This window comes from Ischnura elegans, chromosome X (assembly GCF_921293095.1).
Source record: "Ischnura elegans chromosome X, ioIscEleg1.1, whole genome shotgun sequence".
Lineage (NCBI taxonomy): Eukaryota > Metazoa > Arthropoda > Insecta > Odonata > Coenagrionidae > Ischnura > Ischnura elegans.
In genome coordinates, this window is record NC_060259.1 from 64,705,725 (window position 1) to 64,729,544 (window position 23,820).

General features: G+C 38.9%; 1 protein-coding gene across 5 annotated transcripts in view; it reads right to left on the reverse strand.

The window, feature by feature from the left end:
- The window catches only part of LOC124171921 (IQ motif and SEC7 domain-containing protein 2), a 251,094-nt gene that overhangs the window by 154,413 nt on the left and 72,861 nt on the right, over positions 1-23,820 (reverse strand). The window contains exon 1 of one of the 5 annotated variants that reach the window (XM_046551343.1): positions 9,329-9,454. The exons of the other annotated variants lie outside the window; for them this stretch is intronic. The gene's annotated coding sequence lies outside the window, so the exon portion shown is untranslated. Of the gene's footprint in view, positions 1-9,328; positions 9,455-23,820 lie in introns of those variants that run through there. 5 annotated transcript variants of the gene reach the window in all.

The following is a 23,820-nucleotide window of genomic DNA, read 5'->3' on the forward strand; positions in this document are numbered from 1 at the left end:
CAAACCGCTGATACCTATTTACTTCCTTCATCTGGCGCGAGCTGACGCAGGCAATTAGCTCTATCCCGTCAATTCCGCGAGGCAGCAACTCTAGCATCAATGTTTGCGCGGAATCTTGTTGAACCTCTTTTGAAATCCAAAGACTACCGCATGATCATGCCTAAGCACAGGGAGGGGTGTATTCGATACATCGAGGATTAAAAAGAATGCACAGCACTTACCTACGACGCAAAGAAATTATCTTATTAGTCAGCCAGCACAATGCTTCAAATCGTTTTACCAGATAACGATAGCCCGTCACTATTAAGAAAGAGCAAAATGTGTACTTATAAGATGCTCGTATTTGGACATTAAGTAATGATTTTACCGCAACGCTTCGAATACTATTTGCTCTACGAGTGTGATAACGCCTGCACCTCCTAATAAGAATACAAGCGAGGGAAATATATCATTTTCTGGGGAAAAAAGGCATGAACTCATTCCAAGAGACTCGGAAAGTCCGAAGTGTTTTAATATAGCTCAATACATTAGCGTTCCACAAAGTAACGCCTGAATTCTTCAACTTAATTAAATCATTCGTTCACAGAAGGCCATCTAATATATGATACACAGTTTTATGCATCGATAAAATATGTTATGTAATGGACCCATGCAGCAATGCTTTTTCGAAGGCATTCACCGGCCAAGGGAGGTATACAAGGAATATTTTGAGATTCACCTCAGGCTGTTTCCCTCTCAAAACAAAGTCAATTAGAAATGCTGCAATGTTGAACGGGATAGAGTGATAATAAATCAATAATGGCCACGAGGCCACAATTTGAAAGAAATCCCTGATTATGAGCGTTCCATGGTATAAGTTTCATGGAGCGCTTTTCTAAGGGATCTTTCATTCCTGTCGACAAGGCGACACGAATAGTCGTTAGGTATTCACCAGGCTCCCTCAGGCAGAACTGCAAAACGAATAATAGATCAGCAATAGCCATAACTTTGCCCGTTCCTGGAACCATTTCCACATTTTGGGCCCCATTGGCCGACTCAAGCTTCCACATTGAATATAACTGATAACTTCAGGCTTGACTTCGTGAAACCTCTCCTTATTGTAAATAAAGGAGTAAAACTTTGTCAGGTTCACTATTATATTAATATGGGCACGACCCGATTTTCGTAAGATGTACCTACGTTGCGAAACCCATATTAATATAATAGTGAACCTGACAAAGTTTTACTCCTGTATTTCCACATTGAAGTCGTTTTATTTGAAATATAATGGAGGCAGTTTTTTCAGCATTTCCTGAGGGCTGAAACCGTAAAAATACCTCAAGTCACATCGTTACAAAATAAGGTTGACATGAAATGCACATCGGAAAATACGAAGACTGCACTAACGACAGCAATTACAACTTGATGATACTACACCCAATTACAGCCCGATTCATGCTTAAGGTCAATGTGTGCTGAACCCGCATTATTTCTGTAAATTCATTATCAGACGACTAAAAAAAAGCAGCACTGGCAATAAAACTTATGAAACACATGAAAAATAGTTGGAACGCCCAATGAAGGCGAAACATAAATTGCCTAAAAAACTTCAACCATGCAAATAAGCGAGATATGCAGAGAACTTCGAGCGACGGAAAAGAAGTTCTCCGCGCCCTTAATCAAATATGTCGTCACCGGCGCGACCGGACGCAAAGCAAAGGGCTTAATTAGGGCATTAAAGTGCGATAATGACCACGCTGAAGTGCAAATAGATTCCCTAGCAACTCATCAGCGGGCACGCACGACCGCTTAGGAAACGAGGAGGGGGTTCTTGAGACAAGCAGTCTGGGGGGGGAGGAGATGTCGCGAGCCCTCCAGGCGGGGTTCAGAGGGGGGAGAGGACACCTTTCCGGGAATCAATCAATTTAAAAGAAAGCGAGAGTGAGAGAAGGATAGGGAGGGTGCATTGAAGAACACAGCACATGGTATAGAATGGTATTTTGAGGAGGCGAACGACAGCTGAGGTCATCTGCGCCATGTTGGATGGGTATGGAGAGAAACCCGGCGTCAGCAATGGCCAAATCTTGACTAAAGGCGCCAAGGAGACCACTGCTTAACGTCCCATACGACGGACGGAGTGCTTCACTTGAAGTGCCCTCCACAAAGCACTCAGGTAGGGATCAGGCAGCCTCCGAAAAATCTCTGCCACCGCCGGGATTTTAATCCGGACCGTCTGGATGAGAAGCAAGCACTCTAGTCACCATACCAACCCGATTTCTACGTAGCACATGTTACTTCAATTGAAATTTCGAAAATATATAACTTATCACACCTCTAATAGAAATATGGTGCTATAGTCGATTCAAACTCCAGAAATGTTCGTAGATTGTTGTGCTGAAGAATGCGATAAAGCACTTAGTATGGTATCATTTGGCTTCCAACGTTAACGACGAATTATATGTTACATTCATTAAATTCCAAAATAAATATAGCTTCCAACTTTTCCAATTTGAATTTGCCGCCCGTGAATAAAAATGGACTTAATGCGATTACCGTGGAAATGCATTTTTAAAATGAGCATATTTATAAATGCTCTTGTGACGATACCTATCTAAGTGCAGATAAGGGTAGACAGCAGCATGAATATTGCTCCCTACCTCCTTGACCTTTCACCGCTACCACTCCCCCACCACGTCACAACTGATGCATAAACCTTTTGTTTTAAATATTGACTGAATTCCTTACTATGTAATAACTAGCAAAACCCGGGCAGATAGAGAAAAAATATAACAGTGGAACACATTCTGTTAGTGTATAACTGAAATATGAGGTGGCTTCACCGAGCGACGCCGGAAATGATTGATTTTAATTTTTTTCCGATAATATCATTGTTGTTTCGAAAAGAAATCTGATAGTAAGTGCGTCATAACATAGCTATCGAGAAAAATAATACGTGTGCACCTCAACATACGGCTATTATCGGATTATTTCGAAATGCAAGTTCTACTGATGCCAAGGTAGATTAGTCAAATGAAAATATAGTCGTCTCAACCAGTGGGAATAAATGAGCAAAGAGAAATACAATCCTTGACTAGTCTCTATGCTATATGGTCTACCATAGCCTTTCAAGTCTAATAATGGTACATGTAAAAGCAATAGGCATTCTTTTCAAATTAATGTTACGAATAAAAGGAGTGAAATAGAAATGGCATAAATATTAACTTCGAGAAAAGTGAACAATTAACCCTTGGAATATAACTTTAGCATCACTTGTAAAAAAATTACTCCCGACGCTCACCTAAAAATTACGTTTCCAAATCTAATAATTTAAACAATTTCTAACGGAAAAGCAGCCCACAATTCATATCCTGTTGGGCTGATGTTGAAAAAATGCAGGCTACAATTAGAATACACATTTTGTTTCAACAAAACCTGATACAAGCTTCTCGATTATATAAGAGTCATTATGAAAATACGAAGCTGGCACGTCGGTACACTGCTTTTTAAATTAAAAGAAAATATATTACATTTTATTCAACAGACGTCAGTTAAATGTATATGGCGCAACATACTGCTCCTACAGCTAAAAAGTGTTAATAGAATATGTATGCAGTTTATTCTACTTTGCCCATGAATAATTAAGTACACGCATATAATTATTAATATTAGGTAAATATCGGCGTTATGAAGCTCAAAGAAGCAAATGTAAAATCAAGATGCACTTCATGGGACTCTGTTATAGGATACCATGACCACGATCTTTCCTACGGCGATAAATTGCAAGTCATCATATGACGTCGAAATGGCTTCATTTGCGTCAAATCTCAAATTGAATGAGGCCACATGAATAATAATTTCAAAGCAAGTCAAATAGTTTGTGGCGAACCAGTTTAAGTCTTCCGGGTGTGAATCCTTTGGAATCGGTGAGAAGGTATGCAGGAATTAACTGCATTTTGGAAATATTTTGCATTGAAATGTATTGAATAACGGCGGGTTATATCTTTTTCTGCTTCATATATACAATTTTTTCCATTCAATGCTATGCAGACCAATGTTTACGGCTAGAATCTGTGCACGGCGTTAGCAGGATACATATGCATTAGAAGGTATGTACATCTGAAGTAATTTTTTAGACCAAGACTTCGAAAAATAAAATTTCTAATTAAGACCGCAAATTTTGAATTAATTGTTTCAAAGAGACGAATACTGATGAATACGCAATTAACACCGAGGGGCACTGTAGGAAAAATGGGTGAAATAATATTTCTACCAACATTCCGGTGAACCTGTAATTTTGCATTTTATTTTAGCGCAAACTCATTCATTTACAGACAATGTTGTTAGACGAGTTTACGGCACGAAGAACCTCCCACCAGAAAAACCACTTTTTATTATGGAGAGCTGCAGGTAACTACACAATGCACCTAAGATGCCGAGTGCACTAGGGTTTGAATGCATTGTGAAACAAGCAGGCCTGGATGGCAGTGTCATTTCTTAAGGAGAGAGTTCGCATATATTCCATTCACTTCAACATTTATTTGTTTTATTCCATGATTCGCTACGTCGAATGCTCTCACCCACGAGTATCCTTAAAAACAAGGACCGATATGATGAAAAAGAAGTTAGAATGAAAGACAAGGCGATCTAGTTAGAACAAAGACTTTAAAGAGGAACTTTTAAATAAATTACAACAATCATTCCTAACTTACGGGTCGCCGCTGAAATTCAAATCTAACGCTCAGGGATTTTCGGTCTTATTACCTCAACGCTAAAATTACCTCAACGTCAACAGATTGACGATTATGTGGATTGCTTTTCAAAGACGATGGCACGCGCGCAGAATCTACCGATACGCATACCATATGTATAGCTTCAGCGGCTTAAAGCGGCAAGCACCAGAGTGGCACAAGCAATTATCTCACAAGGCAGTCGTCGCAAACAAGTAAGTGCACTGTGTCGCTGCGAGAGGAATGGTAGCGAGAATTTCCAAGTAGTTTTTTTGCAAACCAGAGCCGTCCAACTGGTTGAAAGATTTTTTTCGAGGGATATCTTTGAAGAGGCGGAACCCAATGGCATTCTTTAACGTGCTTTGAAAAAGACAATTATGTAACAGGTTTTACTTTTATTACAGCACGACCATGGTACGTTTTTCATCAAACATTATTTCCATTAATGTACTTATTTCTTCTATGCCAATCGCAATAGAAAACAACCTCAATGCACTGAATATTATTCCGAGAGAAATTACATTTTTAGCGTAGCCCTGTAAATTACTCACCAGCTAACGGATTACAGAAAATGATGCAAGATTTTGTACATCGTTGAGCTTACCAGAGTGAGAAATTCAGCCAAGCATAATCTCCGTTTACCGCGCTATAGCAAATATATTTTTCATAAATTTACTGTTACTGAGGAAAGATATTCTATTGGCACAAAGGAATCAAAGTTTATACGTCATAAACCAATTTAATGCTTTTAATAAAGAATTTGATTCGTCCTCAGGCTGACAATATTCTCGGACAATATTACCCGTGAGTTAATTTAGGTGATAAATTTTAGATGCTCAATGAATTTAAGGACGCATTTTAAAATAAAAAGAGGATTATCTGAAATCCGGATTTTTTAAAATGTTATCCCTCCGATTTACTTATCTTTAGGATAATTCATTTCCTTGGTAATATTGACGAGAAAATGTAGTTTAACAGATAAGATGCAAGTTTTTTCACTAATAGATCAAATAGGTAGAATGACGAGTCGCATATAATCGCCAAATCATGATGAGCCCAAAAACCTGACGACTAAGCTCACCAAAAACACATAACTCACTCCACCACCTTTTCCACGATGTTTACTTCTGTAAGGTACTATTTGTAGCGGGTGCCACTCTGTATCCGTTTTTATTTACTTTTGTTTCTGCAATTAACGTTCTTACTTAAATTTTTGTAACCCATTCCCAATTTAATTTTTACGACGCCCCACCAAAATTCAACAGCGCAATGAGTATCATTGCCCCCGGCAAAATGAAATTTAAACAGTGCATCTTTCACCGTGTGGTGGACCATTACCACGAGTGGAGGTAACTGTGAATTCCTTCCTCTCACAACCTGTCAGCTGGCTGCATTGACGCCATCTACTGGATGACGAGCTCACTACATATGTTATCATCAACGCTAGCGCCTCGCTTCTCCGTGGCGGGAACCATTAGCCGCCGGCAACGAATAGTGACGTTAAGCCATTGGTTAAGCCGTCCGATCCGTGCTGCCATGGTGAGGAGTGCGGCGAAGCGCGAAGGGGCGGACACGCTTGACGGCCGCGGAAGCGATCGCATTCCGAAGCCGTACTCATGTCGCCCAAGACGCGTCGCAACGGATCGACTCGTGTGAGAGATTTTCGTGGATACACCAGGCCTCGACGGCCAGGGTAACCGATATGTAACACGAGTCCAAGGCGTGAGATGAACATCGGGCACAATCGCAATACTATGCAAGGGCGGATCTAGGACCTTTTCTGGGGGGGGTTACAAGTGTCTGACAGACAAACGGTCTTCTCACATTTGTGATTAAAAACAACATACAACAATTACTGAGAAAAATATACTATTTATTTTAATATGAAAACATTAATAAGTTACATGTATAATAAAGAAAGTTTTTTTTGCCCCTTTTCCACTTGGGCGATGCTTTTTTTCGAGCTCAGACTAGCGAATGACCTATGATCGGGAAATCTCTCTTCTTGACTTGGGTTCAAGGCTTAAATGATTGGGGCTCTGTAACACAAAAAAAACGAGTGTAATGAAAACCGTATTAAAAATCTTGTCATTTTTTAAGCGCTTGGGGGGCGGCGCACGTGTCCCCGTCCCCCTTCCCTTAATCAACCTACGGCACTATCCGCTCACATGCGCGCGGGCACATTCAATTGGGCCATCTCATTGACAATAAGGGGCGGACACAGAAAATTTTAAAAGGGGCCCTGAACGACATACTTCTTGAATATGATTGAATTGATAGCCTTCCGTGTCCCTTTAAGAGTACTGCAGGAACAATAGACAGTTTGTGAGGAAAGGGGACACCCAATACGGTGAAAACTTGTCTTACCAGCGTGTCCATGAGATACATTACGTACTATAGAAAATCGGATTTATTTGGTCCTAGTTCTGAATATTTAAGGTGTGCGAGGACATGCTTAAAATGAAGGTACATGGTAAAATTTATACTACTATTACGTCTGTGATAAGCAATGGATCTATCATTTATCCTCAAATTGATTACCATGATTGAATAAACTAAAATAAATATATTTTGGATTACAAGATTTTCTGGCCACAAGAAAGAACCGTAACGCATTAGCGTCTTCAGGCTTCAAACGATTTAATGAGACCCATTGATATTTGGCGCCAAGAGTCTCGGTATAACTTGGAAGCTGTGGATTAAAATGGTTTGGTTATACAATAACATAAGAGCTAATCGGATTGAATATGAATAAAGTGGACTGTATTTTTGTTATTCAACAATTTTTCATATGGATTTTCACCGTCAATGCGTCACAAGCCTATATAAATAACTATGAATGATTCAACAATACAAACTGTTGATTGGTAACCCCTCAAAAGACAATGATAGTTGAGATGGTGCCAAGAAAATTTATAGAGCCTTGACAAGATCAATTGCAAATATATATCTTTTTATCACAATCAAAGAAAACGATTACACGCTTATATAACTGAACATTTAAATGAGTGACTGTTCTCATTATTCTAGAGAAATACTTTTTGACATTGATTTAATCAATATTTTGTATATATTATGATGTGATTGAATTCCTAATAATTTTTTAATGCCTGAAGAGCTTAAAAATTAAGTAATCGGGTGGTTGTGTATAATACTGTAATACTGTGATTGGAAAAACTCGCAGCAAAATACGTGTCTGCGTTGGATGGACTCCTAATTTCATTTGTTCTCCATCCAACCATGATCAAAACTGGTGTATCCCCTGTCAAATACACACGCTTTCTTCGTCATGATGGATTACACAATGCACATTTACAGAGAATAGAAAAAAAATCATCTCAACTCAGACGTCATCCGAGGAAACTGTCAGCATCAGATGATGGCAGTGAGTAGAAAAACACAATGAATGAATACGCCCCGTGATTGAGCAAAAATGCAATTGATATTTTTTACATCAACCAGCCACTTCATTCGTGAATACGTATTCAGTATCAGAGCACCTAAACCTTCTCTTAAGGCCGGTTTATATAAAAAATAGCGAAATATTAAATTGAACACTTCACATTAAACTACCTAAATGTCTTTAAGGCGTTTATAAAATATTATCGCTAGCTGGGCGCTATCCAACATTCATCTCACAAACTTATGGCATAATGTCGAACACCCTGTGTGGAAATCGAGTCGATAAGTTTCTTAGCTGCCTTGATGTTGTAAATTATTGGATTACGTTCAGTAAATAAAAAACCTAACCCCAAAGTTTCTCAGAGTCTCTTAACAAAACTTTCTAAACTGCAATGCCTTCTTTCCAAGCGTCACCTTAATGCATATCATGTCAACATCTTTCATAAATTGCTGCCAACTTCCAAAGAAGTAACTAAGCGCCTACCATGTTTCCCTTCCACTTTGTACTCGCCAAATCCTAGTTGCACCCACTAACAGGTAAATACTACTAGTAGTAATCGCGAGTACTTTGTAATCGATACTTTGGTTTCAAAGTATCTAAGTGCATCCGAAAAGGAGAGTATCACACTGATACTTCATTACCGACTTAATTCAACAATCATGCACTTACTAATGTAACCTTGATGATAAATAAGTAAATATCAAGGTAAAATTTATAACAATATAATTTTCGAAGCCATGGCCGGAGGTAAAATATTAGTATGGAGCGTATATAAAATGCGATTTATCTTTTCCTATCAAAATACAGATTGTTTGATTTATTTACTCTCATCCGTCATGTACTCACATGTAAAAATGGGTAAGGAAATCGATTGAAAAATGAAATACATCTCTTTCATCCCCTGAAGGCGAGGACCTAAGATGATAATGGCAGCGTACAACATGTGACAGCAGCCGAGTGGATCGAAAAAACGTAATTTTCCATTGCACGGATTACAGCTACTTGGACATATTACTAAACGCAACAGAGGGGGTGATGTTCGGGAAGCAATGCGGGTGATGGGAGTAATAGCGCACAGCGTTTATGGCTGAGACGAACGTAAAGATAGAGAGCCTGTATGACTTACGCATGCTAAGCTTAAGAATAAATTCATTCACCGACACAACCAGTCCCGGACACGGTAAATAATTTAATTACTTTCAATAAACAAAAGTCTTACCTTAGCCAGGCCAAAGTTTCTTAACAACACTTCCTCAACTGTAATGCCTTCTTTCCAAGCGCCACCTGAATGCGTATCTTTCCAACTTTTCTCACTAATTGCTACCAACTTCCCAGGAAGTAACTTAGCGCGTCAATGTTTTCACTCCAACCGAGATAAAGCGTGCCCTTGATACTGCACAAGAAGACGACTCCGATAAGAAACTCTCGCGGGACATAATGAAGCCGAGACGGGGGCGCCTCCAGCGGGAAAGAGACCTCGCGGCGGGCACATTCGATCTCGATCAATAACACCATCTGTCATCCGTGCGGAGCCGAATCCTCCTATCCATAAAACACGTTTCAGAGGGACTGCGCGGCGCGTGATGCTCGAAATAAAGGTGAAGACGTGCGAGAACGAGGAGGAAGATGGAACGTGCCACGGAAAACGAAAGTGGAAGCATGTACTTCTACGAAAGGGAAATAAACCCCTTGTGCTGAAATGACGAGTCTAGCTCGTCATCAGATGTTCATAATTTTAACACTATTTAAGGGGACAACACAAATGTTTTGGAAGTTTAAAAATGTCCAAACATCCATAATGTACATAAGAAACTCATATTTCATGAAATGTGATGCATTGGAAGTAATCAAATGATTTTTCACGAAAAGCTCTATCTGTGTTCTCAATGTATTCAACTAGATACTTTACAATAAGAAATAATTATAACTTTTTATTTCACTGCTCTACGTTATTTACAAGCTGCAAAATATAATTTCACTACCTACTATTCTATTAAAAAAGAACCACAGAAAAAATAAATAGGGGATAGGAGCACGATATTCAGAAAACAAATTGAAGTGGAAGGGAAATTAGAACTGAAAATGAGCGTAAGGAAATAGATCATAACTGCATCTACCTCATCGAATGAAGGCGTGGAACAAAGATGATAATGACAGCCGTACGCCAGGATGATAGAATGATAAATACTAGGGATGAGTCGATTCCACCATTTTCAATTACGATTCTTTCAAATCTATTCCCGATTCTCAATTTCATCGATTCTTATTCATACTAACAGGTGGGATATTGATTCGCTAGAAGCATTGCTGTCATAAAATTTAAATATTGAATGGAATAAAATAAGGTGTGTGGCGGCGTTTATGGCCCAAGCTAATGGTCTATCTTCAAAATATTTATTTTCCTGGAATCGATGGAATCGGAATCGACTTCAAACGAATCCGATTCCGTACCCGAGAATCGCTGGAATCAAGAATCGAAATTTTGAATCGACTCATCCCTTATAAATACAGCGTCCACCAGGGGAGACCAGTACAGTAGATCATCGAAAAAACGTTACTTTCGTAATGGTCTCCGTATAGAGATTAAAGCTTGTAGTTGCTGGTGCTTGTGACCAAAACCATTCCAGCAGGAACCGATTACATCTTTAGAAAGCGCTTTTTATATTAAATTGCCACATTTTTGGGAAAATAAGGCGAACATGGTGATATTTTCTAGATGCTCTAGGAGTAATTACAAGGCAAATAATTACATATACTGCTTGTAAGTAAATAGTCTCAATACCTAACGAAAGTTCCAGAGGAAAATCTTCATATCATTAATAATCATAAAACACGTTGCAAGGTGACTGGTAGGCGCGTGATGCTCGAATTAAAGGTGAAGACGTGGAGGCACTAGGAGTGAGATGGAACGTGACACAGAAAACGAAAGTGGAAGCATGCAGTTCTACGAAAGGAAAATTAACAATAGAACTGGAAATGGATCCGCAAATAAATTTCTCAGAAAGCAAAACTCACATTCATGATAGATTCACTGTTATCGACCGATTAAACTTTCTTCCTTCACATTTTATTACATAAACTACGATAAAAAGTTGCCCTAGCCAAAGGAATAACTGTCGGCAAACTACTAAGAGAACTGATTCGTTAATAAATTACATTATACATTAAAAGTTGACGAGTGTACGCAATTATAATGGCTATAGCATGTTTCATAAGATTTGTGGCATTCAAAGGTCATAGAGCTCAGGGTCGTAGATTTTTATAGACTTCAACCATTTATAAAAAACGCTCGAATAAATGACAACAAAAAAAATTAAAAATAGACGCATAAAACCCATAGGAAAAAATATCAGATATAACACCCGAATCGCAAGGTCATATTGATCGTTTCCGGCGCAATACGTATCTAGGAAAACAAATATATCATCCCCATATATTTCTAATCAGCGATGACAGTAGAAGAAAAAACGATGCGTGAGCTGTCTATGCCCATGGACCGCCGACCGATCAACGTTTGGAGTGACCATGGGAAGGAAGATCTTTTTCGAAGGTTAGGACGGACCGAAAATATTTAAGTTTATATAAATACTTATGTCTTAAACGATGCTGCTAAGGAAAAGAGGAGAAATACTGCTCCGCAGTAAAATAACATTTTGATCCATTACCACGGATTCGCTGCATAGCAACATCATCAGGCAAACACAGCGAAACCAAACACAATTACACGGTTACGGCTTTACTTTGTGGAGCTACGGTATAGAAAAATAGTATTCACTTTGTAAGTTCCACGCCGACAATTTATTACCGAGAATATTTCGACAGATGCAGAACAAACCTTGAAAATTACATTAATATCGGAACTATGGCCCATAATCAATTGTTATGATAAATTTTAACCTAGCTTTATGTTATATACTCGATGAAGGTTTTAAGTACAATATATTACCGGATTCATGTCTAACATGAAAAAATCGTACCTCATCTATGAAAAATGTCCAGCCTTGATTGTTTACCAGAAAAAGTATGGATGACGTTTTATTTTGATTTTAACATTAACATAACGTATATATGAACCGTTCTTTCAAAAACTGCTTCTCATTATGCTTACTTTGAACGCATTATCTTTTCGTAAATGACGGTAGTTATAACACAGGTAATTTTTCATTGCTACCTACAGTTCCTTATCTTAGTATTTAATCAAAGTTCTATTTTTTAAGATGTCTTTAGATTAAAAAACTATTCATTATTATAATTGCGTGAGTGGAACGTCAAAAGTGAATCAAATTTTCGAACTTAACCAAGGTGACGAATTTAGGTGCTTGTTTCTTCTGTGGGATTCTTATTGTCCTCTGATAAGACATAAAAAGGATATTCGGCATAGTTACAGCCAAAAATGTTAGCTTCACTTGATTTTCGCGTGTTTCTAGCGGGCTTCACCACATTAAAAAATACCTATCAACAAGAGGCGCGATCGTATCTGATAGTCTGGCCTTTTATAGCGGCCAAGCCTTATCGCCATCGCGAACCAACGTCCTCGAAGGCGTCACACATTATCCGCTTCGAAATCTTGCTTCAAATGATTATCTCCCGATGAGGCTAAATCAGAGGAGCCTTCTCCATCCGTAAATCGAGAGCAAATGGACAGCAGCCGGACTGCAATCAAGGAGACCACATAAAGGAGCCCCAATTTGTCCCGTAAAAGGGTGAAGAGAGATTCAATCATTCCTAATGTTTACAATAGAGAGTTAACCCTTGGGATGAATAGCACTGAAATAAATAAGGTAAAAATATCAAATAACATATAAACTTACCATTCACTGAAATAATTTTCCCCATTATGCTTGCTTGTGTGCATAACCTATTCGTAAATGACGATCATCATAACACAGGTTATTCTTCATGGTTACCTAAAGTAATTTCTCTTAGTATTTAATCAAGGTTCTTTACTGTATGAATTATTTGGATTTATAAAACACGTAACTATTGTTAATATCAAATGGAATTTACGAGGTGAATTTAATTTTAGAGCTTAACCATGGTGGCGAAGTTGCTGATTGTACGTTACGATTTTTATATACTATATCATCTTGAACAAGAGTATCGCTTTACAGCCCTAATAGTAGCTTACTTCCCCGAGCAATTAGGATCGCTCGACCGGCAGCGCCGCGAGTGGCGAATTTTTAAACCAATGTAAATGCGAGTTCGACGACAATACATAATTTGCTAGATGACTGGGGAATCTTCTATTACAACATGCGTGGCTGCAACACAACGCTTGCATAGGTTTTACGGCTGAAACTAAATCTCTCCAAGGTGACTAATCATTATCCATCATCACACGCGTGACTTTTTCTCAGGCGGAAGTTAACGATATTCATAGTGAAAAGTAATTTGGTTTCAATCTACATTTATTACAAACCAAGGCAGGTTCAACACCAATGTGCCATCAGACACCCATTAGACGATGGCACAGTTGTTCCAGAAGACGGGTCAGTTTGTAATAAATGAGTATGGGCTGAAACATAGATGTGTATTAGACGATACCCAGGAGACCCAGCCCCCATCCCCGAAATGAGGTAATTTTTGTTAATTGTCTACCTCCCGTCAGCTAGAGCTATCGCAGCACTTCCTGTCCATTAACTTGTTACTCCGTACTTAAGATTTTTTTATTTCAAATTTATTTTAAAATTTAAAAAATCATGGGATACCTCACTAAAAGTTACTTAACGAAGCCTTGCATTGCCCTCCCCTAAAGTAATGATAGACGTTATTGGAGGAACACCAAGTATCTTCACACAATGAAAGTTGCTGCTCACTTTGATCCTAGGCAGAAGCAATGTTCAACCACCTCGTTATAGTTTTAAAAACATCTGCTATTGAAACACTCCTCCTATAATCAGTAACGTAACAAAAATAAAACGTCACCATGCAAATTAGTGATACACTGCCAAGTGAATTCTTATGTTGAAGTCATATGCCATTAACTGGTTAAAATTGCGCCACGGTCAGCAAAACCATTTAGAATAGATTTGAAAATATAAGCATGAAATTAATTAAATACCGACAAGAATTTAGCTCCAAATAATACCCATGACAACGATGGCAGACTCAGCTTTCGAAAAGTTGGGACCGATTACCCAAAACCACACCAGGTGGGAAACCCGAAAATTATTCCTGCTAACTATACGCCAGGAAAAACTCAAATTCTACAAAAGCATAAAATGCCTTTATTGCGAGTACCCTCAATTTAATATTTAACACCATTCCAACGGTTTCTATCGACGCAGGAAAAATGTGTACAACAAAATGTGCGAAAATTATTTGTTTTGAGATGGTCAGCGGCAACGGAACCCTCGCAAGTCCTCACGGGCGCAGGGTTCTCTGGCCAGTTTATTCTTTCACGCCTCACAAAAGCTAGAATGACCGTAGCTGTCGGTCGCAACCTCTAGATACCCAAACAACAACAGTCTGTTCCCTGAGCGGGGGCAATGGGAAACCCCTTTTGGAAGCGGCCTCCACCCCCGCCTTTCGACGCCCTCGCCGCAGCTGATGGGGCCATTCCGGACCATTCGCTCGACTCGCCCCGATCCGACACGGCCCCTCACATGCTTCCGCTGGCGACCGCCTCTGTTCAAGATCGCATCCGGAGCCGACCGGGGGTCTTTTAGGGCGGGGGAGGGGGTAAAGGCACGTGCCGTCAAAGCATGTGGAGTTATCGGTGGCCCGTGCGCGGTGACCTTCGTCCAGTAGCACCACCTGGTGCCCACCCACTCCCACTACTATAACTTCGTCCCCTTCAACACAGACCCTGGCTAATGGCGCAGAACCATACCCTCACTTTTTCCCCAAAAAGAAATCTTTTTTTGCACAAAATTTCCACACATACATGTGAAATTTTAGCCTTTCATCCTTGATATCTTGTTCATCTGGTTCGGCATTTCACTAAAAACGAATATTGTAATTGTATGTTTTTCTATTGCAAATGTTTATTTACCTATCACATATACGCATGCAATGACGGCTAGGAGGAAGGAGACTTTTTAATCTCAGCCTCGCCCGAATAAAGACATATATCTATCCATACCTATCTACCGAGTTCTTCTAAACTTTGCGACATAATTTAACCGTTTAAGGAAATTCGAGTCCTAATGAAACAATAACACGTTTATTTTTTTTATTTCAGCTGTGTAGCGAAGAAACATTCGTCAGCGCACTACACGGAGTAGTATTACGTAGCAAGGGAACACGGAATAGCACACTGCGATGCACTGTATTGAAAACAAATGATTCACGATATACTATTATGGGCGTAGTTTATGATGATGTTTATGTTCACCCAAAAGTTAATAATGCAAAGAACTTTGTCATCTAATAGCTTACCAGAATACTAAAATAAAAATTATATCCTCCCTGAAATAGAGAATAGCCGCCGTATTTGTTTCATAAAGTGGTCCTTCCCGTACCTCACCCCACTTTATCCAATACGCATGAAAGTTCTTCAGGCTGACTTTTTAAAAGCCAAATTATTTAACTCCTTGGCAGCACTACAGCAAGTGTTACTCTTTAACACACTTTTACACTTCAAGCACACTTTTACATTAAAAACACCTTTTCCGTGAAAATTGTTCCACCCACTTCTAAGATACCAATTCAAATTCTGTGGCAAAAACAAGTAAAAATGAACCGCATTTTTTCTACTTGAATCAATGCTCAAAATATAAATTACTGAAGAAATATTTATTTTATATACAAAAATAAAATTGTAAATCCTTTATAATGGTTCACTGAGGTCTGATACCGGTCGAGTAAGTAAAAATTTGTGAGAAATGTTACAAAGTTAATACTATTCAATCTCATAAAAATTATTGAGGTGAATGTAAACGACGAGTACAGGGATAAGGATGATGTCAAAGATGAAGACTCCCGCTTGCACGCGTACAGACTACTCTAATTCATAGGAATAGAGCATATGGAAGATTCAAAATACATTAATTGTCCCAAAATACGATAAAGCAGACGGAAGATTGAGGTAAACTTGATTGCTTTCCATTCCACGGTGAATTACTACTTAACTTTACATATAATAATGATATATGTGTGTTATTCCACGCCACTTCAGACTGGACTTGGCCGCTCAGATTTTGATTAAAAACTGTTACACAAGTTTGCCTCCCCAAATAAAGAGTAACAATTGAATTGTCAAGCCAAAATCGAAAACCTTTGGCCAAATATCTTAACAGCGTAGTTTGCTTTTCGTCGAAGTGTCTCGCGGCTGAAAAATCCAAAATTTTAGCAAAACACGGAAAATGCAGTCTTTTTCTGAGTACATGAACTCCAAAAGGCAGTTACACGGGAAGATAAAATTTTCTCTCTTTAAATTGGAAGTCTATCCTTACGAATATTTTACATGATATCTTTCTTAGTAGAAATAAAATGAAAAAAATGACAGCCATTAAAGTAATCAAAATTTTACAGCTCGAAAAGTAACTGCTTAAATATTTAACCAATAAACCGATATTTCAGTTACATTTTCGAATTTTCCTGAAAATTCAGCAAGGAAATAAGTCATGAATCATATTTTACGCTGGTTCCTTCCCGCATATTATTAATAAGAAAATTTCTTTCGAGCGAGATCCACCTTTATCAAATACTTGTCAACACATTTCTTCATATTTTCGCTAAAAGCTTCAAATTGATTCAGGGAGGAAATAGAGTGTATCAATTATCAGACCAATACTAAATGTCAAGGGTCAACAACTCCAGTCCAAAGTGCCGTGGAATGAACCACATTTGACCGCACATGACCATTCGCACTAAAGCATCTTCACAACATTTCGAAATGAGAATCAGGAGGTCCAACACGTATCAAAGTGGAGCTGGGAGTTCATAGCCGTGACAATTCCTTGATAAACATCACGTGCCATGGCTTTCTTATCTCGCGGGCGAAACGTATGCGACGTCACAGCTCACCTTCTTCCGAACCAAGCTCCCCGGAAAATGCCTCGCAGTGTCAACAAAAGAGGAAGGCTAGAGAGATGAGGCACCCACGGAGTCACGTGACACACGTCCCACTCCTCAAACAACCATCAACCGGTACTTTCCCCACATTTTGTGCCATCCTCGATTCAAACCTCGTCGCCGCATCCATTGTTTCGGGTAAAGGGAAGGTGTTGGATGTTACGGCACTAAAAAGGGATAGACTGCCTCTTGAGTGAGTCACTTCATCCGTGCCACTTAATGCAAGAACAGGGAATCAACAGAGTGTATAAAAAAAAGCTGTTAATTCGTATTCAAATACACAGTTACAATTCAATAGAGAGGACATTTTATAGACCTTAAGCGTAAGGCAAGATAAAAATCAACATAAATATCTCAATTCGCAAGAAAGAGCCTAGGGTCCCAGAAGATCTGAAAATGGAATGCCTAGACGAAACCTAAGACCTGATGCAGAGTTTTTTTACTGGGTCCAGAAACGAAAAAAATAAAAACTACCAATTTATCTGTTAGACACTCCTGAAGTGTATAATTTGAGCGTTTCTTAGGTCTTCAGAATTACCTATATTTGAGTGACAAAATTGTAATTTACATCATTGAATTGAAAAAAGGAAGACCCATACACGAAATTTTTCTCTTAAACTATCTCCTTCACAACTGCGTTCCTACTGCTAATATCAATAACTTTATTTCATTCAATATAATCGTTTTTCCTTGGTAACGAAAACTTAACTTGGTACTAATCAGGAACTGATATATCAAGACAAGTTGTTCTTTACAGTGTTCTTAAATTAATTTTTTCAGTTGCTTATTACCAGATTCAAAATTAGATGCCTGAAAAAAGCAAGTTAGTAAGTCTTAGTCTATTTTTGACCACTGGGAATAATTAATCAATATTAACAGAGTTGACAGCAACATTTTTAATGCAAGCTAATTGTCCAACATCGGACTTTTCTGTATAGTAAGAACTTATCGTCATACCTGATCTTATATCCATAATCATACTGATGTATTGAGACACAAGTTACTCATTAAAGAAACCGAAGTGACTTAGAAAGTAGAAAACTGCGAGTCACAAAGACAGGATAAACATAGTAAAAGAGCAAACTAGATTTTTTTTCTGATAACTACATATACTGAAAGTACGCTACAAATTTTATTTTCTATCATAAAAATATAGACAAAACTTTCAATATTAATTGCCTCCAATGAAACATGAAAAAAATATTACACTGGCTGCTAAACAGCCACATGGCTGTGTCTACTCTTCGTTTAAACATAACGCACTGAATCGAGTATGGCCCTAAAGGCCGTTTTACACGGTACACGGAATTGCGCAGTCTGGCGTACGTGTGAAGGCGCAATCAAAATTGCGTCGTGTAAAGCGGTGAATTGCTAGAACACATGCGAGAATGCGTGGATGCGAGACGGCAAAATAGCCCCTGTTCTAATTTCGTTCATGCATTCGCGCAATTCCACGCCATTTTAGAAATTAATGCAGCTCTAACCTACGCAATTCCGTGTACCGTGTAAAACGGCCTTAAGATATGGTTCACAATAAAAGGTGCATTGCGAAATGGGACGGTGTCTTTCCGCCGCCTCAGGACGGTCGTTCCTCCCCTCGAATATGTCGGTCGCTCCAGCGGATGGCCCAGCTGGAACTCGGCCGGAGGTGAGCTTCCGGCGACATGTCTTGGCCTCTCCAGAAACCCCACCAGTGGACTTGAATGGAAGTGGGTGTCTTTTTCTGACAATCTCGTGGTCTTTTTTTCTACCTCCCGGCTGCATTTAAGCCTTGAATATCGCTAATACGAGTAGTGAGGCATGGATTCCTTGTTCGTGTACCACGAATTCAACTGTGGAAGGCGAGGTGCTCTGTAAGTCAGAGTCTATTATTATCTATTATTGCAAGCATGTTCAAGTCTGGTACATGCTATCAAAGACATATAATTTTCTCCAAAACGTCCACTTTATGATTATGCATTGTACAACTAGTTTAGACGAATTCGGATCATCTTCACGTACCGATACGAAGACGAATAACATAACGAACGAAATAAAAATAATAAAGCCACACGGAAATTATCTATTACTTACAATAAACGAACTGAAAACCATAACGAAGTGGCTACAAAATTTTCACACAATTTAACATAATGCACATGATATATTGAAATAAAGAATAAGGAAAAAATAAATAAAACCAACTGCCTTCCATTTAAACGTCATAACTAACCCCCCCTCCGCCATTCGCACAATGGCGTCGTTAACGATTCCCCAAATACAAAATTTTATCCCTGTATAGAGTAAAATAGATGGACAAATATTCTTCAGAGCCTCACAGAACGTTCGTAAATTTAGGAAGTTTAAGTTTTTAAGGAAATTAAGTCTTTAAGGAAGAAAATAAGTTTAAACCCAACACAAAATTTCCAACGCCATAAGCTCAACGCTAAATTTGCACAATCGCAAGTAACTAAAGAGTGACATAAAATTTACTGATTAGATAAGAACCTGTTGAAGTAGCGTAGTCACAATAGACTGACCGGGGCAGTTCCCTGAAACCTCAAGGTATATGGCATAGAAAATACAATCTGGGAAAATGAATAAAATAATTCCCCTGAAAGGATTAAGCAACTTTTTTATTAGTTCCACGCTGGGGTCATAAATATTTTACGCGCACTAAATTAAAGCGATATTTCAGGACCACTCCAACATTGTTCCACTCCTCCTCCTCCTCCATTGATGTCCGCACGTGCTTCAGCGGGAAAGCCAGGAGGGGAAGATGCGACAAAATGCTTACAACGCTCGACATTTATTTTCCCTTGGGTATACTTTTTACGACGTATGGTTTAGGGCCACACAGCGAGGAAGAGAGCGGTTTTCATACCGCATAAAAATTTAATATATATTCCCAACCGATTCTGTAACAAAGGTTCCGCCGCGATTGGATCGTAACTTTATAACTAAGTGGCTAAGAAATTTTAACTTAATTTTTAATTTAAATTAGTAAAAGTGATTGGTTATAATGGCGATTGTAGTTCACTCTGCTCTAAAATCGCTACTTTATACGATAATTCGGTAATTGAATGGGGAAAATAGATTATGAAGAAAAAAGTCAGCCATTTTATAATAACATCGAAATGAAAAAATGCAAAAGTTGCCGCCTATTTCTTACGAGTCAACTGATGTCAATAAAGTTCTGTTCCATTAGGTCGTTCATAGAGACCCGATTCTTGACGATAAGAAGCGTTCATTTGAGTGTTAATGACGACGAACCAAGCGAGGTAGATGCGTAAGGCCGAGGAGCAGCGGAGATGCGGTGAACCGCTCGGCAGATATTACGCAGAGTAGAATATTACTTAATTAAAAATATTGCTGTAAAATTTTTCTCAATTTATTTTAATTCTGGTACCGATTTAGAGCCATGAAAATTATTAGCAGTAATAATTAAAAATTTAAGTTCATCGCGATTTTCCTATTAATTTACTACGCGGACTTATCCATGCTGTCCTCGCCCTTTGATGCAGCATGAGCACGTTTTCATAGCATGTGGAATGAAAAAATGATCACATATTTCAGGTAACACAGTTTTAGCCTTTTGAAAATACGTTTTCGTTATTTTTATTGTATCAACACTCTTTTGTTACAATTGTGAGTCCCATTTTGGCCAGATAAAAATATATAAGCTGAGCCATAAAAGCCTCAAATTAGGGTACGTTATCGGGGATGCCTATCGAATAACAACAGATGGTTTCCCCAAAAAGCACGATTTCATTCCCTTGAAGCATCATTCGGTACAAATAGATTGCCCTATACCACAGGTGTGCACACAAAGAATGGATGGTTACAGAGTAGAGGCATTGGGTGGTGTTTTGGGGCTGTTTTGGGGAAAGGGAGTGGATGACTAACGCGCTTGGGGCTGAGGCCCAAGTGGGCGCTGTCACGTGGGTCGAAGCATTTTGAGGGGAGCGGAGGGTTGAGGGTGGAATCTGCCAGGTGCCACCTTATCTGCAGTTGATCGAGTGCGTCTATTTTAATCCCTCGGAGATTTATCTTTCCCTCTTTTTACAACTACCGTCACCAGCAAATATTCGCAGACAGGAGAATTGATTGGAGAGCTACGAAAAATCTATCTCAGTATTTAATCACGAAGTATCTCAGGCTTTTCCGGTGAACTGATAATACGAAGATTTCTCGGGTTGCCCACAATGTTCGATTGTACCGACGTTATAATTCCAATTTGGAGCAAAATAAACTTCTCGATAAATCTAATACAACTCTGTACTAACAAAAAAATGTCTCTTGATAACGACACAAGAGCATTGAAATCGGTCAGGGCGTTCCAATAAAAAATTCATGGGATTTAAAGTTTTTCTACAAAGTATTTTAATTTATTTTAATTATTTACAAACAATTAACATGAGGTTCCACGAAGTAAACACAAAAACCTTAAAATCTGAGGACGACGGATCAACTTCGAAACGTCAAAACAATTAAATCGTTCGGCCCGGTATAAACTGGAGAACACTTTCTCCTATCTCAGGATTTTTCACCAATGGTGATGACACCACTACTTAATTAGTTCTTTAAGATACGGTATTGTTTTTAAGGGAGGCGTATGACAGCTAAGGCCATTTATGACTTGGAGTTATGGTAGGAAAGGAAGAGTGGAGAAAAAAACATCGTCGGCATTAGTCTGCTCTTAAGGAAAGGCGCCAAGAACACTACGGCTCGGACGGAGAGATGCACTTGAGTTAACCCCCACACAGCACTCAAGTAAGGATAGGGTAACCTCTGAAAGACCTGTCACTGCCATAGGCAATTGCCAGGATTTGAACCCGGGCTCAACAGGGGTAGCGCCAAAACACCAAGCCGATCCCCCATCTTAATTAAAAGTTAATTTTAAAAATTGCTGTAAAAAGTTCTTAATTTATTTTAATCATAGCACCAAATTAGAACAATGCAAGTTATTTGTAACTGAAATTTAAAATTTGAGCATCAGCGCGATTTTCCAATTATTTATTATATCTGTGATACAAGATTATAGCACATCGCTATGAAATGGCCTGACGACTAAAACCCGCTCAACTGCATTACAAGGCTTGGTTACGCTCCGCTAAATTACAATTCGATGATAATCATACGGCAATAAATAATAATTTCGCTGGGAATAAATTAATTGAATCTAGTGCGCGCTCTCTTTCATTTCCCTTCATCATTTAATGCGACACATAAGAGGGTAGTTTCCTACATCAAAGAAAACGGAATGCAATGATTGCTATTCGTTACCCACTATTAGGGTTTTCATAATACACAAATTATTTGGTTTTAGTAATCCAAGTTTAAAGAATGGCAATGGTCAATTTTAACCTCATTTGATAAAGGCCAGATTGGCGCCCATGCGATGCCACTCCACGTGACGTCACAGGGACCTAGTTTCTACAAGAAACGATAGGAGTTTTACATCGTCTAAGATTACCAATTCATGCATGAGTCACAGAGCTCAGGGAAACATCTCTTAATAATCACTCATTAAAATTGTCTAAGGTCGGAAAGTTTCCTTTGTTTGATAAGGTAGTAATAATCCATATTTAAGCCAAGCACTTCCTGCTAGCAGGGTAGGTACTCTGCTACCTGCTCGCAACCTGCGTCGTATCAGCGCTCAAGCCTCGCCTCAAGGTCACCTCACAGGGCGGCAGCGGGAACCAGAAATGCGTCACACGGACTTTTCCCATCATTCATACTTAACCGTCGCGTTTTCGCGCGCTTGAAAATTTTCACTTTTCGGTTAATCGCGAAAAATAGATATCGTCATTTGAAATCGAAGAGCGTGAAATGCGTACTCCAGGAGTAATAATCTTTCGATTTAGGCTATAAAAAAATGATAGGAAACCACCCTATTATCTATTTTATTATGGCTTCTATGCCACACTGAAAATAAAAATAACCATCATTGGTGCACAAACGATGATATTCTTACCAATATTACAAAAAGAATAATGTGAAATTCAATAATGATATGCGTTTGATGCGCAGGTAGGCACGTGGTGTCACAGCTTACAGAGTTGATAAAAATACACCGAACGATTGTACCGTAAAAAAAGGTTAGAAGTGTTCTGAAAAAAGCCAGCTTCACATTTAATCGATACTCGGCGTATATATTCCCTCCGATCAGGTAAAGATTCCCACTATGAGTCATCACACCACTTGGGAATGCTACCCAGCACATCGCGGCAGACACGGGGGTGGGCGCAGGGGCGAGAGCCGGAGGAATTGGGAATCAATGACAGAGCCCTCCCCACAAGCAGCCTTATGAAACCAGGTTAGGTTTGACCGCTGACGTGGAATAAAATCATTAGGGCGATTACCACCAGTTCTGGTTAGATTAAGTACACCAGACTCTCGGTTAAGAAAGATAGACAATTTTCTTACGGGGAAAACGTTTTTCCATGACATCGACGGAGGGGAACTAGAAATGATAAATTTCAAAATCCCTTGCAGTGTTTATATAAATCCCTTAAAATTCAGTAAAATAAATAATATTCGCATTTAATGGCGTTCTTTCACATTGTTTACCATATTGCTACCTTATATATGTATTGATAAATGCAATAAATAAATGACTATTACAAGAATCAGGCGAATCTACGATTATTATAAAAACTAACGGCTTCTATTTCGAGATGGTTTTCGGGTACTCCCAAAAGTGATCCTAAA